Genomic DNA, 14,663 nt, shown 5'->3' with positions numbered 1-14,663 from the left:
AGCAGGAAATCCAATGCTCAGCTTGGTCTTTTCTTACCGCCAGATCAATCATTTCCCCACCCGACAACCTCCTTTTTTTTAAGCATACGCATTCTTAAAGTTTGTGCCCAAATGTCCTTTCCCTTCCCCTGTGCCTGTATTGCAAAGTGTGTTTGGACTAATGGAAAGGATGCACTGAGCTGTTCTGTGGCTGGCCCTAGGACTGGACATACCTGTTTTCTATTAAAGGCTCTGCCTGACTTCAGTGGGATTTTGCTGGAGCCAGCTTCAGGACCCTGCTTCCCCGTCCGGTCCTTAAGCAAGTGCCTCGCTTCCAACCAAAGCCAGGGAATCTCAGGACAGGCTTGTGCTTCACTGAACCTGGGCCTTCGAATTAATTGTTGTGGCTCCAAAGCAAGTCTCTTGGCAAGACAGTTCCCCTCCCCGCACCCGAGTTAAGCAGGTCTTTTAAACAAACAGGGCATGGCCAACCGAGTACCTCGCGGGGCAGCAGCTCCGCTCTGTTTCGGCCTCCCACTGCCCCATCTTGGCAGATCACCTGGGAGGGACTGTTCATCTTCCTGCAGAAGTAGGGCTCATTAGCTCAATCTTCCACACCTGTGAGGTGCACGTGGTGGAGGGGTATGGGGATCTCAAACAGGGAGTTACCGGTAGCTCCCTGGTGGCCAGGTGCATGCAGAGACTTCAAGACAAAAGGGGGTTGCCACAAAGATTGGAAGGACGGGGCGTGATGCAGCAACTCAAAGTCAGCAAAGTCGCCGCACATCTGGGGCAGGTGTAAGGGCGACGGCACTCAAAGCCCCCAGGGAGGGCTCCAGCAGAGAAGTGGGGATTTTTAATTCCCTTTGTATTCTTGCGGAGCTGGAGCTGCTTTGGTGCTGCTTGCTTTCCTAGAACTATCACGGCTGCAAGAAGGATTTAAGCCATCACTGCAGGACAGTCCAGCTGGTAGCTAGTGACAGGTGAAATAAATACAAGAAGCAAGTCCTCAGAAAAGCTGCATGTGAGCAACGGCCTTGAGTGCTGTGTGTCATCACACCCATAAGAAAGTGGCTTACCGCCTGGCTGGCCAGTCTGTCTGGGCAAAGTTGCCCCTTCACTGCAAAGCAGCGTATGTTCTCCCTCGCCCTGCTCTAACTCCCTGCCAAATCCTGGTAGAGGCAAGGAACTGCGGTTTGTACTGGGATGCAAAGAGTCAGGGTAAACGCAGCACTGGGCAAGTCGCTTAACTGTTCTCCTACGGTTTTCCCGCATCCCCTCTCTATAAAAAAGCCTTCCCTTCCTCCCTGGAGGGAGCGGAGGTGAGAACGAGTCAGTTCAGGTTTGAACACTGCTGTGCGCATGGGGAGTTCGAATCACGCTGGGGCCCGGTGACGGGATTACACCCTGTTTAGATCCATTCCTCTAATGGGCCTGTCCTGTTTGTCCAGGAGAGAGCACAAACTGCGCGTCTTCCCTGCAACAGGCTGCAGCAAGTCAGGCAATGAAACAACTGGCCGCCTCGAATGCTGCCGAGCTCTCCCAAATGTCGAGCTGCTGTGCACAGTGCAAAGGGGTCTTGGTTGCATTGCAAAAGCCAATGGGCCAGGTTCATCCCTAAGATAACGTTGTTGAAGTCAGTGGAGCTGCACCACGGATGTGTGCGGCCCCATCCTGTCTACTGGAGACCAATGCTTCCTTGACGTGTTCCTTTATTTATTCCACTAGGCTGTGTTCAGTGTATCGATTCAATCAACTGTTTCTTTAACCATAAAACCAGATGTGCCCAGTCATGCACCATCTACAGTGACTGAATTGATGCCATTTAGAAAATGTGAAATAAAAAAACCCAGAACGCTGAGCTGTGCTGAAACACGCAGAGGTCCCACAGTTTCCTAGATAAATGGCTTTCCTTTTGAATCACATTTATTTTCCTTACCTCCAAAGAAATGCTCCGCTAGCCACATTTCTTGGAAACCCTGCTGAGATCTAATGGGCTATTTCTGATGTGAATTCCCAGTGGCCATCCTAGGGGACAGGCCCAGGGCAAGGAGGCAATCGGCAGCTTCTACCGCAGCGCTGGTATAGTATGCGCTGTTCTATGCTGATGCAATCAGTGACCCTGCTCCCAAAAGGGAAGAGCTAATTGCTTACAACAGTGATCTCCAAGGTGGGGTGCGCAAGACGATCCATTGGGGTGCGGGAAGAAAATATTAGAACTTCTATTTCTATTTATTTTTTATCTAAAAAAATAAGAAAGAAATTAAACTTTACTAATATTTAATATACAGACTGACACTGGCACCCTCACTCGGTCCGTATGTCAGACAGTCACATATCGCATATGGTACGTGAGTAGCACATGTATATAATTTACAAATAAATAAATATACATATATGGGGGTGCGTGCTCAAAAGTTTTTTACTGATAAGGGTGCGTGATCAAAAAAGTTTGGAGACCACTGGTCTACAAAACTGTGACAGCCATGTGGACTTTGGGTTATATTCTGGGCTCTCCCATGAGACGTGAGAAAGGCCACGTGGAGCCCTGGAGGTAACGTGAGCAAGTCCTGCCAATAGCGCCCTCTGAGCACAAGGGGTACAGAGGAGGGGTCCAAAATGATCCCCAAGCATGATCCCCAAGGTGTGTGAGCGGTCCAAAATGATCCCCCAGCATGAGAAAGGCTCAGATCTAGTGCCACATTTTGCAATCATGCCTCAGTAATGGGCCAAACCAGCCTACCCAACTCCCTCTGAGAGACCTCTCACATCTGCATCCACATCTCCCACCGCTGTTAGGCTGGGTCGCACCTCCGTGGTGACTCAGGCTAAACTGGTCGTCCTCCTGACAGCATTGTGGCCCAAGCCTGAGGAGCCAGGCCACAGTGCTCGTCGTGCAGTGCTAACTTAGATACCTGTACGGAAAAGGGCCTTCCCTGAAGGATCTGTATTAGTAAAGCTACAGTAGACATGTGCTTGGAAGTGGCTGCGGTGAGTGGTGTAGCCTGTTCTTAAAAAGGAGAAGAATATTTTGCAGAACTCAGGAGAGGTCTTTCTTTCCCTTCTGGACATGGCACGATTGATGCATGAACGTGTGGCAACCTCATGTAGGAGGTAAAGCAAGAGGACTGGTTTGCCAGACCAATTACTAGCCGAATCCCTTTAGTTCATAAACTGATCCAGGTTCTAATATAATTGCTACATGATTCAGACAACTGGTTTTCATCTTACAGTTTGTGACCAGTTTGACTGTTCACTATGGTGACAGCTGTGCAGTACTGGTAACCAAAAATGCCTCATTTCGGGTCCCTCACTGCATAAATTAAATCTTTTGAAACGGGGAAAATAGTGATTCACACACTTTCCACTATGAATATTTAGAGGAATAATCATTTTGCTCAAAAATGCGCAAACCACTCAGGGCTAGCACATGTCCTATTCTAAGCATTTACAGGGCTCCAACACCGTGGTAACTGAGTGACATTTATCTACAGAAATACCTGGCTGTTCTCAGATGGACGTGACCTCCGGTAATCACGGCAACCCAGTCTCGGGGTTTTCTGCAAACATTCAAACACATTCCTGTTCCCTGCCTCACATGGTTAGCTAATATTTGTGGCCCTGCCAGGCTGGATCCCTAACGAGGAGAAACCGAAGTTGTGAGTCAAGTGTTTCTTTGGTGTGATCTTGCTCATGCGCCAAGAATGCCTGTGGGGACGGTTTTCCTGGACCCTGCAGGAACAAATACCAGTCGGTTTCCTTGCTCGGGAGTCCATGCCTGCATTTCTAGCCACCCTTGTACCCCCAGGCCTCTGTCTCCACTCTCTGCTTTCATCCTTGCTTAAGCCTCAAGATCACAGGCACTAAAATTACACTATCTTCCTCTACTGCATCTAGTCCAGCCCCCACATAAATGGCCCCAGCCCCACTTTTGCTGAGGATTCAAACCCATTCCTTTACAGGAAAAAAACCACCCAAATGGCATAAAATCCCAGCTTTGCAAGAGTCCCTAGGGCTGCTCTCTGAAGTAGTAGCTTGAGAGACATTAATTGCAGGTGCCATGCTGCAATGTGAGCAGGGGACAAGGCAGCGTGGGACTGAAAGTCATGCCTCTGGGAGAACTGAACCTGCCAGGAATGAGGGACGTTGTCAGGAAGACCCGGCGCCAACGCTTGCAGGACCAACGAGTTCTCCCGAGCATCAGCCCTGGATTGCTAAAGTGAAAACGGCGACTGCTCTTTTCTAAGGGCCACTCTGTCTTGCTCTGATGAACCCACCACTGATGTCTGTGGCAGCTCTGCCTCGAGCACAGCATTCACGAGCAGGACCAGACCCTGCTTAATACAAGGGTCAAGCCAGGGTGCTCCAGGGGCTCCGCAGACACTCCAGAAGCTGCCGAACCCCACATCCCCTGCCCTGCTCCTCCCTCAAAAGGGAAAGATTTGGCTGATGGCTCTGGAGTCTCAGACCTTTTCCCCCGGCAGAACTGTGTTCAGTGGTACAAAGCCGCAGACTGCAATCCTCTGCTTGCCAGATTTTAAACATCCCTGGGGCAGCTTTCCAGAGCGTGACTGGACCCCAGGAGAGCTGGGCATGGCATGCACCTCCTTGCCACTGGCTGTGTGAAGGGCAAACTGAGCTCACCAACATCGGATTGCTCCTTTCGCCTGCAGGCCCCACGTGCTCCCTACCCCAACTCTGTCCCAGCCCATTCCATTTTGAGAAATTGCTTTGCAACCCTCATGGGCTCTGGCTGTTCCTATAATGGCACAACGCACCAAAGAAACCCACTTCCACGGCATTTGAGACTTCTCCCCCAATCCCGATAACTTCATGTCCCTCCCTGGCTGGATGGGATGAGATGGAGCCCAGAAGTGGCATGGAAAGGATGGCTGGGATGCGGGAGTACAGAGGAGGATACACAACACATTACTCTACAGTGAGCCTAGCTGGTGGCATCATCCAACCTTGGGGTCAGGTCCTTGAGGGGCTCAGTGTGCAGTAAGGAGGGTAGGCAGGCAAAGCTCTTTGGGTAGAGGTGCTATCTTTTATTAGACCAACTAAATAGCTGGAAAAAAGTTCTTTGCAAGCTTTTGGGCACAAACGCCCTTCTTCAGGCACTGGAAGACTGCTGATGTTAACATCTAAATGTACATTGCACTAACATCCTAGTGCTAACTTCAGCAGAATCTCCCATTGCCTGAAGAAGGGTGTTTGTGCCCAAAAGCTTTTCCCCAACTATTTAGTTGGCCTGATAAAAAATAGCACTTCTACCCAAAGAGCCTTGCCTGCCTACATCCTTAGACCAACACAGTTACAACCAGCAACACCGCAGTATGGGGGAGGCGGGGGCGTTTTTAGTAGGAAATAGATCATAGATTCATAGATGTTAGGGGCTGGAAGGGACCTGACAAGATCACTGGGTCCAGCCCCCTGCAAAATGAGAGAACCTGATAATTTCTATGTAACATAAAATATTTGTGGTACACACAATTAATGTATGAAGTAACAAAGGTGAAGAACCACATGTGGATGCATTGATATCCCAACTACTTGTATAGGAGGAAGAACCTCTGCTAGACCGATGGCACGGCCTGTCTAACATGAGCACATGTTCTCTCTTGAGTTTCATATGAATTTTGGGCAATATAAAGTCGGCTTGGTATCATGTGCTCCAGGCAGCCAGGACAAGACAAAGCACAGAAGAACTCAGGCCTAAATGTGGCAGGGCACTTGAAGACATCCTCCGCACCTCCCAGGCCAGGATGACTGACACAAAAACCCAAACAGTTTGTCAGGTTGGTGGATGCATGCGCACGTGGGCATCTTTCCATCAACTGCCATGGGATTTGTATCTTGCCTTAGTATAGCTGCACAGCGCTAATTAAAACCAAAGCAGGACAACATTTTCCAAGGGGAAAAAAACTCTCTGTTGCTTTTCTTTAAGAGAGCCCTGTGGGAGCTAGGCAGTCAGAGCCTGCGTGTGAGCCTCGTGGAAGCCGAGTGGTCCCTCTTTGCATGAGAAACTGCAGCTTTCCAAAAAACCAGCATGGACAGAGATGACAAAGTTTTGAACCATTAACAGCCGACGGTTGGTTTGAGAGACAGGAATACCTTAAATGAAAGGCATTCAACTCATGACCTGTGCTTTACACTGCAACTACTTTGCGTGTTATTCTTTCTCCTTCCCAAAGCAGACAGAAACCAGATCTCAAAGCATTCACAATGAATTTTTAAACCAATAACATGTGAGACGGTGTCTAAAAGGTAAAGCGGTTGTAAAAATCAATGTCAAAGAGGGCGCTTTGCCAATTCAATTATACAAGTTCCTCTGAAAAAAAAACCCCCCACCAAAAAACCTGGGGGCTCATTTCAAGCTCAATAAATGTACTTTGCACTAACATCCTAATTTTGTTAATACTCTCCTGAGGAAAAATTGTGCCTCTTGTGCTATGTCTGTTTGACGGGCTGTAATTCTCTCTAAAAGGGGCTACCTTGTTTCTGGGCCAGTCTGATTTCCACCACCTCCAGCCTGTGTCCATGGTTTTTCGACATTACACTGGCGTATGTCTGATCCTTGGCATTGAAGTCTCCTACAAATAGGAACCATACATCACAAGTTAATCCAAATGAATGTGATTAGACATGGCAGCTGCAATTTTCTTGAAGGGCGATTAGTGAGTATGTGGACTCTCAGGCAAAATATGAACAACTGTACCCCTTCCAATGAGTTCAAAAGCTCCAAGTTTCTCTCGCTACCTTCCTCGTCTGGGGGCAAGTCTCGTATTTACAGTTTAGGTCTAATTAAATACAACCCAGCAGGTTAAGAAAAGCAGCAAGCAGCGTTTCAAATGCAGGCCAAGTCAAAAGGATGGAACGACAGCTACAAATCACAGGGAAGATGCAGCACGACAAGCAACCGCATCGAGATGCAAAGGTGCTAATGGCTGAGATTTCCAAAGAGGACGACAGATTTCCTAGATGCCCCATTGAAAATCCCAACCATAACTTCTGCATTGCAGGTCCAGCCTGTGTGTTGGAGGCCTTTGGGGAAGCTAGATTCAAGGACAAATACCCGGGTCCATTGACATCAATGGCCAATCTCCCATGGATTCCAGTGGGGCCAGGATTTCCCCCCCGGGATCATCATCTTCTAGGCTATCCTCATCTGTGTGCATACACCTGCTCCCTCTCGTTCCTAGGGGCTACTGCACTACCAATTAGATGAATTCTGGGTCCTGACTTTGGGCAAGCCACGTTTGGACCTCTATCGTAGTTACTTCAGAGAGGTGGAAGGCAATCTCATTCATGGATGGTTAGGATATGCTTTGAGATCTGTTAAACATCATTCAACTGCTAAATGCTGCCAGGGTCTAATGCAAAATGCACGGATTTTATTTCAAAGTCCCCTTCACAGAAGCTAAGTCAGGTGAATTGCCTTGCATTGGAGAATGACCAGGTACAGCAGTTATTCTCATTGTTGTCAGCAGACAGCTACCAACTATTATTAACACACGTGTCTATGAAATAACTACCAACACTAGCAATTTCAGTGCGGGGCATAGGTAAGACCAAACTCTGGATGACCCCGTGCCTCTCGGATGCGACAGACCTCTTTCCTAAACACACACCGACTGCAAAACCCGTTACAGAAACACCCTGGAAATCTGCACTTGTTTATCTTGGAAATGAACCACGCCAGGAATTCGGGTAAGTTTTCACTTAAACACTATCATTATTGGCACTTGATCACATACAGATAACTTAGGTTCCCAGCTTGTAAAGAGAATAATCCAAGAGGAACCGGAGCAGATTAATCTCATGAGTTTCAATTTAGGACAGGTAGGTTTTTAAAAGCACTAAGGCAACATGAATATACATTTGTGTTAAAACAATACTGTAATTTATAAGAAGAGTTTTAAGAGCTTGCAGCTCAGGACTTTTCAGCATATTTAGAGGCATGTTTTTATCATGGTGATGAAGCGAATGCAGTTCATGACTTCCTTTGTGGAAGGTGAGCATGTATATTTATTACTATTTTTATCATCTGCTTTATGATTGTCCATGGGTTGAACAGCCTCACGATGAGGCTGGGGTTCAAAACTGTAGTTTCTTGCCTTTTACAAATTGGGTGATTCATAACTTAGGGGGCTTTTTTTTAGTAGGTGCCACTGTAATATCAGCCCCAACCAAAACCGGGGCTCCTTTGTGCATACACAGGGTAAGGGGCAGCCCTCACTTGGAAGAGCATCTATTTAGACGAGACAGAGGCAGGAGGAGGAACATGCTGGGGAAGTAAGACAGAGCAAGGTTGCATGATTTACCCAACGCCTACCGGGGGAGTCTGGGGCAAAGCCAGGAATAATACTTTGCTCTCCTGAGGCTTGAGCTGCAGCCTCAACCTTGAGTCTCTTTCCTCTCTCACTCACCTCTTGTGAAGGTGTTGCACCAGGTGCACTAGATCTGGCCTATCTTAGGAGAGGAACAGTTACTTTCCTTGGGTTTTCACTGTGCACAGTACTACAGAGGTGCTTGACCTCTGGCCCACAGGCCAGATCCGGCCCCTGGTGGCATGTCGTCCAGCCCTCAAGACTCGCCACGGGTCTTGTGTGCTAGATTGGGTGCACAGGGCAGTGCAGGGCTTGATCCCAGTGTGATGGGAGCGGCACAGCATGCCAAGGCCCAATCCTGGCTCATAGGGGGCCCAGGGCCTGAACCCGGAGCACAGGGCTGGTGTGCGCCTTCATCCCAGTGTGCCAGGACCAGCTGAGGCCATGCAGGGCCCTATCCAGGTGCATGAGGCTGGGAGGAGGCTGTGCCAGCCCTGATCCTGACACGCGGGGCTCAATCCAGCCCTGCGCCACTCTTCTGGCCCACAGCAGGGGCCAAAAACTTCAGTATCACTATAGCATGGGGTGCCCTGGGTTTGCACAATCTTGCAGTGCTCTCTCATGCGCTATGCACGTAATCTATGAAAAGCACAACAGCATGTGCTGTGCTCCTAGCATGGAATTGGAGTGAAACCAGGAGCTAGAAATGGAAGTCGAGACGGGGATAATTATACACCAGGGAACTGGAACGTGAGGAGCGGTGCTTGCACAAGGCCATTTCCAGAGGAAGGACGGAAGCCCCTGCCATAGGTGGGAACAGGTTTTGAAGGTACACGGCCGTGTGGATGATTAGGCACATTCTTAAAAGAAAACAACCTTGCTCACGAGATGATGAGAATCAGCTCCGGCAGCAGCATGTTCACGGTGAGCTCTGCCGCTAAAGGGAAGGACTTCCCATCCACCCAGATCAGCTCCAGCATGGAGGAAGGAATTCACTCAACAAGAAAAGACAGGAAAGGCAAGGAAGCCAGAGCCACTTGAGAAGAGCTGCTGAACTGGGACGTCGCAGGGACTGTACAGATAAGAAAGAAGGAGAAGGAGCGCCCGGGTGTGCCAGTGGCAGGCAGGCAGGGCGGGATGCACACTCCCAGGCACGTGTGCGGGATGAGGGTGCTCAGAAGAAAGCTCTGGGACCATAAGGAGTCCCATCCGTCACCAGAGCCAGGGCAGGAACAGGGCAGGCTGTTGAGCTAAAATCCACAGGACCTCTACGGGAAGGAAATAATGAGCGTGGGTGCAACCTGCTCTGACTCAATGCATCATTTTAAAGACTGGACGGGGAGATGGGTTTCAACTACAGGTAGTGTCTACCACTGATCATTTTGCCCCTGGGGAAGTCGCTCTGCTTCCAAGTGCCTGGGCTTCCCTGTCTGAAAATATAATGACAAGACCGAGCCCACAGGGCTCTTGTGAAGTTTAATTAATGCAGGAGAAGAGCTTTGAGACCCTCCAAAGACAGTTGCTAGAGACTGGAGCCCCATGACTAGGAAAAACACAGCACAATCAGACACACACAGTTGGCAGGGCAAATCACAGGACGCGGAGTCAGGATCAAATATCATTTTCTCAGACATATGCCGATCACACTGTCAGGAAAGTAAAATACTTTAAAATGCTGCATATAAATGTGGCTGTCAAGGAACAGCCCAAATGTGATGCCAACAGCTCTGCTGGAACCACTCCAAAAATATCACAAGGTTTTTAAACCTTTCTGTTTTGTCTTGTCTTTTCTTGGTCCTTTTTTTTTTTTTAAATACTATATCTGGTTCTGTCTCTAAAATTCTGTTAGACAGAAGGAAAGGGATATTAAAATTCTTGCAGAAAAAAAACTATTGGAAAACTCTCTAGTTTTATTAGCAAAGTGCACAATGGGGAGGTAATATCCTTGCAATGTGTTTTTCAGAAATTAGCTGGCAGATGTGAGAGCAGACTCCTTCCAAAGGCCTGGCATGATGTTACATCTCATCTCATGAAAACAGTCATAAAGGCTGATTTTACCAAGGTGATTCCTCTAGCTTGAAGCTTCAGCCAGTCCTATAAAAAGTCCTAAAATTAGCGCCTACAAAGCCAGGTCAAAATCTGATGTAAAAATTCCTCTGCAGGCTAAAGAAGTGACTGAGTAACTCGTTAGGAAAACAGGGACCGTGGATGTGAGCATTTGTGTGAGGACCATGAACTTCCTAGTGTCCTGCAGGAAAGGCTAGCTTTGCTTCAACCTCATTTGATCTTTGTTCAGTGCAAGAAAAATGAAGCAGAGACTCCTACAAGGGATGGAGAAAGGCCAAATGATCCTACCAGCCACTGTCGGGCACTCAGGTACCAACCACCAGCTATCTTAGCACTTTGCTGAGAGCAGCTCAAAACAATTTGTGCTCCCCACCCTTCTGTGGGGCATGGACAGAGGAGGTGTCGAGGGTATGAGGAAGCCTGTGTGTTTGACCTGCAAGAAGAGAAGAGGGACTGTCTGTAGAGCAGAAGTCAATGAAGGGTCTGGGCGACTCTTGCCCAAGTGTGGTTTGTAAAAAGAACAAGTCTTGTTCAGAAAGATCAGCGCCAGCCAGGAGAGATCCAGCCATGTATGTTGGGGGTCTACAGCGTTCCTGCCAACCCCGATGAATGGCTGGAGCGGGTTAGGCACTAGCACGCCCAGCTGGACATTTGCCTGTAACCTCTGACGAGGGTTTGGGCTATGTCTTCTCTTCCCATTTTGTCCACCTGTCCCATCCTGTCTGACCCCTGATTTTCATGCTCTCTGGAGCAACTTCTCCTAGCCCAGCAGGACTCCGATCTCTGGCTCCAAGACTCCTCAGAGAGGACTTGCGCCCCATTGTCACAGATGTCTTAGGGCCAGTGTATCCCACAGCAGCCCTGCAGCAAGCCTGGTATACTCTCTCTTGCTGTGCCAGTCCCAGAAAGGAGTGGTGAGGATGCCCTGCCAAGGGCACCTCCAGTGCTATGCTCAGGGTTTCCTTTGCAATCAAGGACAGTAGCTTGGGGAGAGCCACGCGCATGATCAGAGGTCAGGAAAACATATCTTACGATGACAGGCTGAGAGCCATGGGACTCTTTAGCCTGGAAAAGCGCAGGCTCAGGGGTGATCTGATGGCCACCTATAAGTTTATCAGGGGTGACCACCAGGATCTGGGGGAACGTCTGTTCAGCAGAGCGCCCCAAGGGATGACGAGGTCGAACGGTCACAAACTCCTGCAAGACCGTTTCAGGCTGGACATAAGGAAGAATTTCTTTACTGTCTGAGCCCCTAAGGTCTGGAACAGCCTGCCAGCGGAGATGGTTCAAGCGCCTACATTGAACACCTTCAAGAGTAAATTGGATGCTTATCTTGCTGGGATCCTATGACCCCAGCTGACTTCCTGCCCTTTGGGCAGGGGGCTGGACTCAATGATCTCCCGAGGTCCCTTCCAGCCCTGATGTCTATGAAATCTATGAAATTTATGAAATCACCACTTCCCTTTGTGGACTGACACGTGTGAAGTGGGTGACACGGCCATGGGGCATGCAGGAGCCTGGGTCCCTTCTGACCGATGGGCGTTGGAGCCCATTGAAAACATTGCACGTTCCCGCTCCTGAAATCAGAAGCAACCTCCATAGCGGCAGGATGTGGTTCTGCGTGGAGCTTTGGTACTTCCTTGGCAAGTCCTTTGAGCCGGGCTTGCACGCTCCTTTCCTTTAGATGACAAGGGCCTGATCTTGATCATCTTTGTACCAGTGGAAACATTTCTCAGTTCAAGTGGGGAGGGAATGCCCAACTCGACATTTTCTCCTAGCAGATCTCTTGCGTATGTGTGTTTCCCGTTACAGTTTATATTTGGTAGGAGACTAAGAGCTCCGGGCAAATCCAAGAGCTAATTAAATCATCCCAAACTGTTTGCTTAACACATCAGGGACATTTTCCTTTCCTAATGACCAGAGAGGCTTATAAACAAGCAAGGAAAGTGTCCAGCTTCCCCCTAGCTCACGACTGCCAAAACTCAAAGAGCAGGAACATGCAAAAACAAAGAGCAGACTGGACTGGCAGGGAGACATTTCGCATATGTTTCGGCACAGAAAGGGGAGCCGCCCATCCAGGCAGGGATTCAGCCAAGGACCAGCCGCCTGTACTGCTAAAACAAGCTGGGACCCCAAAACGGCACCTTCCCCAGCCCCAGCTCTTGCACTTCCCACTGCCTGTCTGGCCAGGGGCGGCACGCACGCTCACACGTGTCCAGCATCCAGCTGCACGTGTGGGTCCTGCAGGTGCATGGCTCAAAGGCAAAAGGAGAGCGTGGGTCCTCTGGAAATCTGGTCCTTAACAGCGTGGCTGAAGGGGGACACATCAAAGACCTCCACAGATCTCTGGGTCTCCAGGCCAGAAGAAAATCATCTCTCTGTCTCCTGTGCAGCCCCTCCCGTCCCAGCTGCCCTCCTAGAGCCTGTGCACAAGGCAGAGGGAAAGTCCTCTCATGATTTACTTTCGCGGGAAGCCTCGCATCCTGTCTGGGTGTTATTCTGCTTCCCGCCTGACTCCGGGGATCCCCACGCAGCCAGGCCTGGTTACCCAAAGCAATGTGCTGCGGGTCAGGCGCGGGGAGTCAAATAAACTCGAGGGGCTCTGCTTGCTTCATTGGGAGCTTGGTGCAAAGTTTGTTTAAAGCTTAGGGTGGACTCAGGCTCTTTCTCTGCTGGCCTGGCTGTGAGGCGTGCTATTGTGTACATGTGTCATCAGAGCCGAGAGGAATAGGGATTGCTAGTGTTTGCCCAGCAGTCTGGACTTCACAGACTGCAGCCTTTCATACAAACTGTGCAAGAGACTGAAGTTACACGGTGGGGAGAACTGCGGGCTTCCACTGGCGGGGGTGTGCAAAGCAGCCTAGAGGAGTGCCTAACTGAAGGACAGTGGCAGGCATGTATCTAATTCCCTTAGGCTCTTTGGACTCCCCTCACCCTAACCCATCATACGTGTTTCTTCCCCCACCCCCCCCCATCACCAGCAGGATGTCTACGCTGAAGGGTGTATTTCACTGCAGAAATAAACACAGAAAATGACCCAGTCACCCAGAAATGTGGCTATTTGGATAGGGCATGGAGGAAGAAACCACGGTGGGGCAATTTACTTTAATGATCAAGTCTTTTAGAGCCAGACTGGAGTAGCTTAAATGAGTGAGCTGGATGCACAGAGAGCCCCGGGGAGCACTTGGCAGTACAAGAGAGGAGGAGTTTGCCAGGAGTAGCAGCTGGCTTGGGGAGGGTCCTCTGCTATTGCCTCTGCTCCCTGGGGTGGGGGGGCAGGGCGAGCGAGGGGGGTAGAGCAGGGGGGCTGGGATGTAATGAACAACAAGAGCTTGATGCAAAGTTATGCAAATTGAAAACACTGATACTGTGCTTGTTTGCAAATTTTTTAGCAGGGAGGAGACAGATCCAAGGACAACTTCTAGCAGCAAACTTGTGGTAGGCCAAACTGCATTATACCCAAGGCCAGTGGGAAGGACGAGAATCAGAGAGAGGAGAATTTGGCCCTGAAGCATTTAACTAGATAGGGTCTCCAACCATTGTACCCAGCACTGGCTTATCCCTTTTCATGATAATATCACCCACATTTCAATCAAAAGTAACGCCTGTCCTATCTGAAAAGTCCCAAGTTTCCAGCCCAGGTTCAACACACGGATGTGCGTGTTAAATCCTTATGTCATTAAACGAGACCACTTTAAGGGTCCTGCAGTCAGCTCTTCATAGGGGAACAGCTGGGTCTTTTGTCTTCAGGGCATGGCTTGGGAGAAACGGCTGTATGTCCTGTCCCAGGTACTGAAAAAATACGAGCCATCAAGAGGGCACAGAAAGATGCATTATTACAAGAGGATTTGATGACTTAAGAGGGGAGCCACAGAAGGCTCAGGGCTCAGTCCTGTCAAACCCCCCGAAGTAACGAGTCTCCAGAACACTGCTCTTCATCTCCCCTGATAATCACAAGACAAAGATTGCCCGTTAAGACTTAGAGGTGTTTTTTGCCCGAAAAAGCTCAGTTCTCTGGACGTGGAGATTTCAGCACAGAAGGAACCATTAGGTCTGCTAGTCTGATCTCCTGTATTGACCACAGGAACCTGGATCTGACTCAAGTTCAGCTACACCAAAGGAAGAGCTGTTTGCAAAATGCAGCTGTAAAAGTTGGATTTGGAATAAATAAAAAAGTTATAACCAGCAGTGGTTGCACCAGTCTATATATGGAGGCAACATGACCACGACTGGATTAGGTCCAGGTCTGGTGTTTGCCATTGGTAAATGGAAAAAAAAAAATTCAGA

The 14,663-nt window shown here is 49.2% G+C and overlaps 1 protein-coding gene across 1 annotated transcript in view; it reads right to left on the bottom strand.

Moving 5' to 3' along the window:
• CCDC92 (coiled-coil domain containing 92) overlaps positions 1–6,529 on the bottom strand; it is a 91,966-nt gene extending 85,437 nt beyond the window's left edge. Inside the window, exon 1 of the mRNA XM_090062522.1 lies at positions 6,474–6,529. The gene's annotated coding sequence lies outside the window, so the exon portion shown is untranslated. The remainder of the gene's footprint in view (positions 1–6,473) is intronic.
• Between the last annotated feature and the right edge of the window lie 8,134 nt (positions 6,530–14,663).

The sequence above is a fragment of the Crocodylus siamensis genome, chromosome 9, assembly GCF_052110815.1.
Source record: "Crocodylus siamensis isolate JL-2025a chromosome 9, ASM5211081v1, whole genome shotgun sequence".
NCBI lineage: Eukaryota > Metazoa > Chordata > Crocodylia > Crocodylidae > Crocodylus > Crocodylus siamensis.
This window is presented reverse-complemented; position numbering and strand designations above follow the sequence as displayed.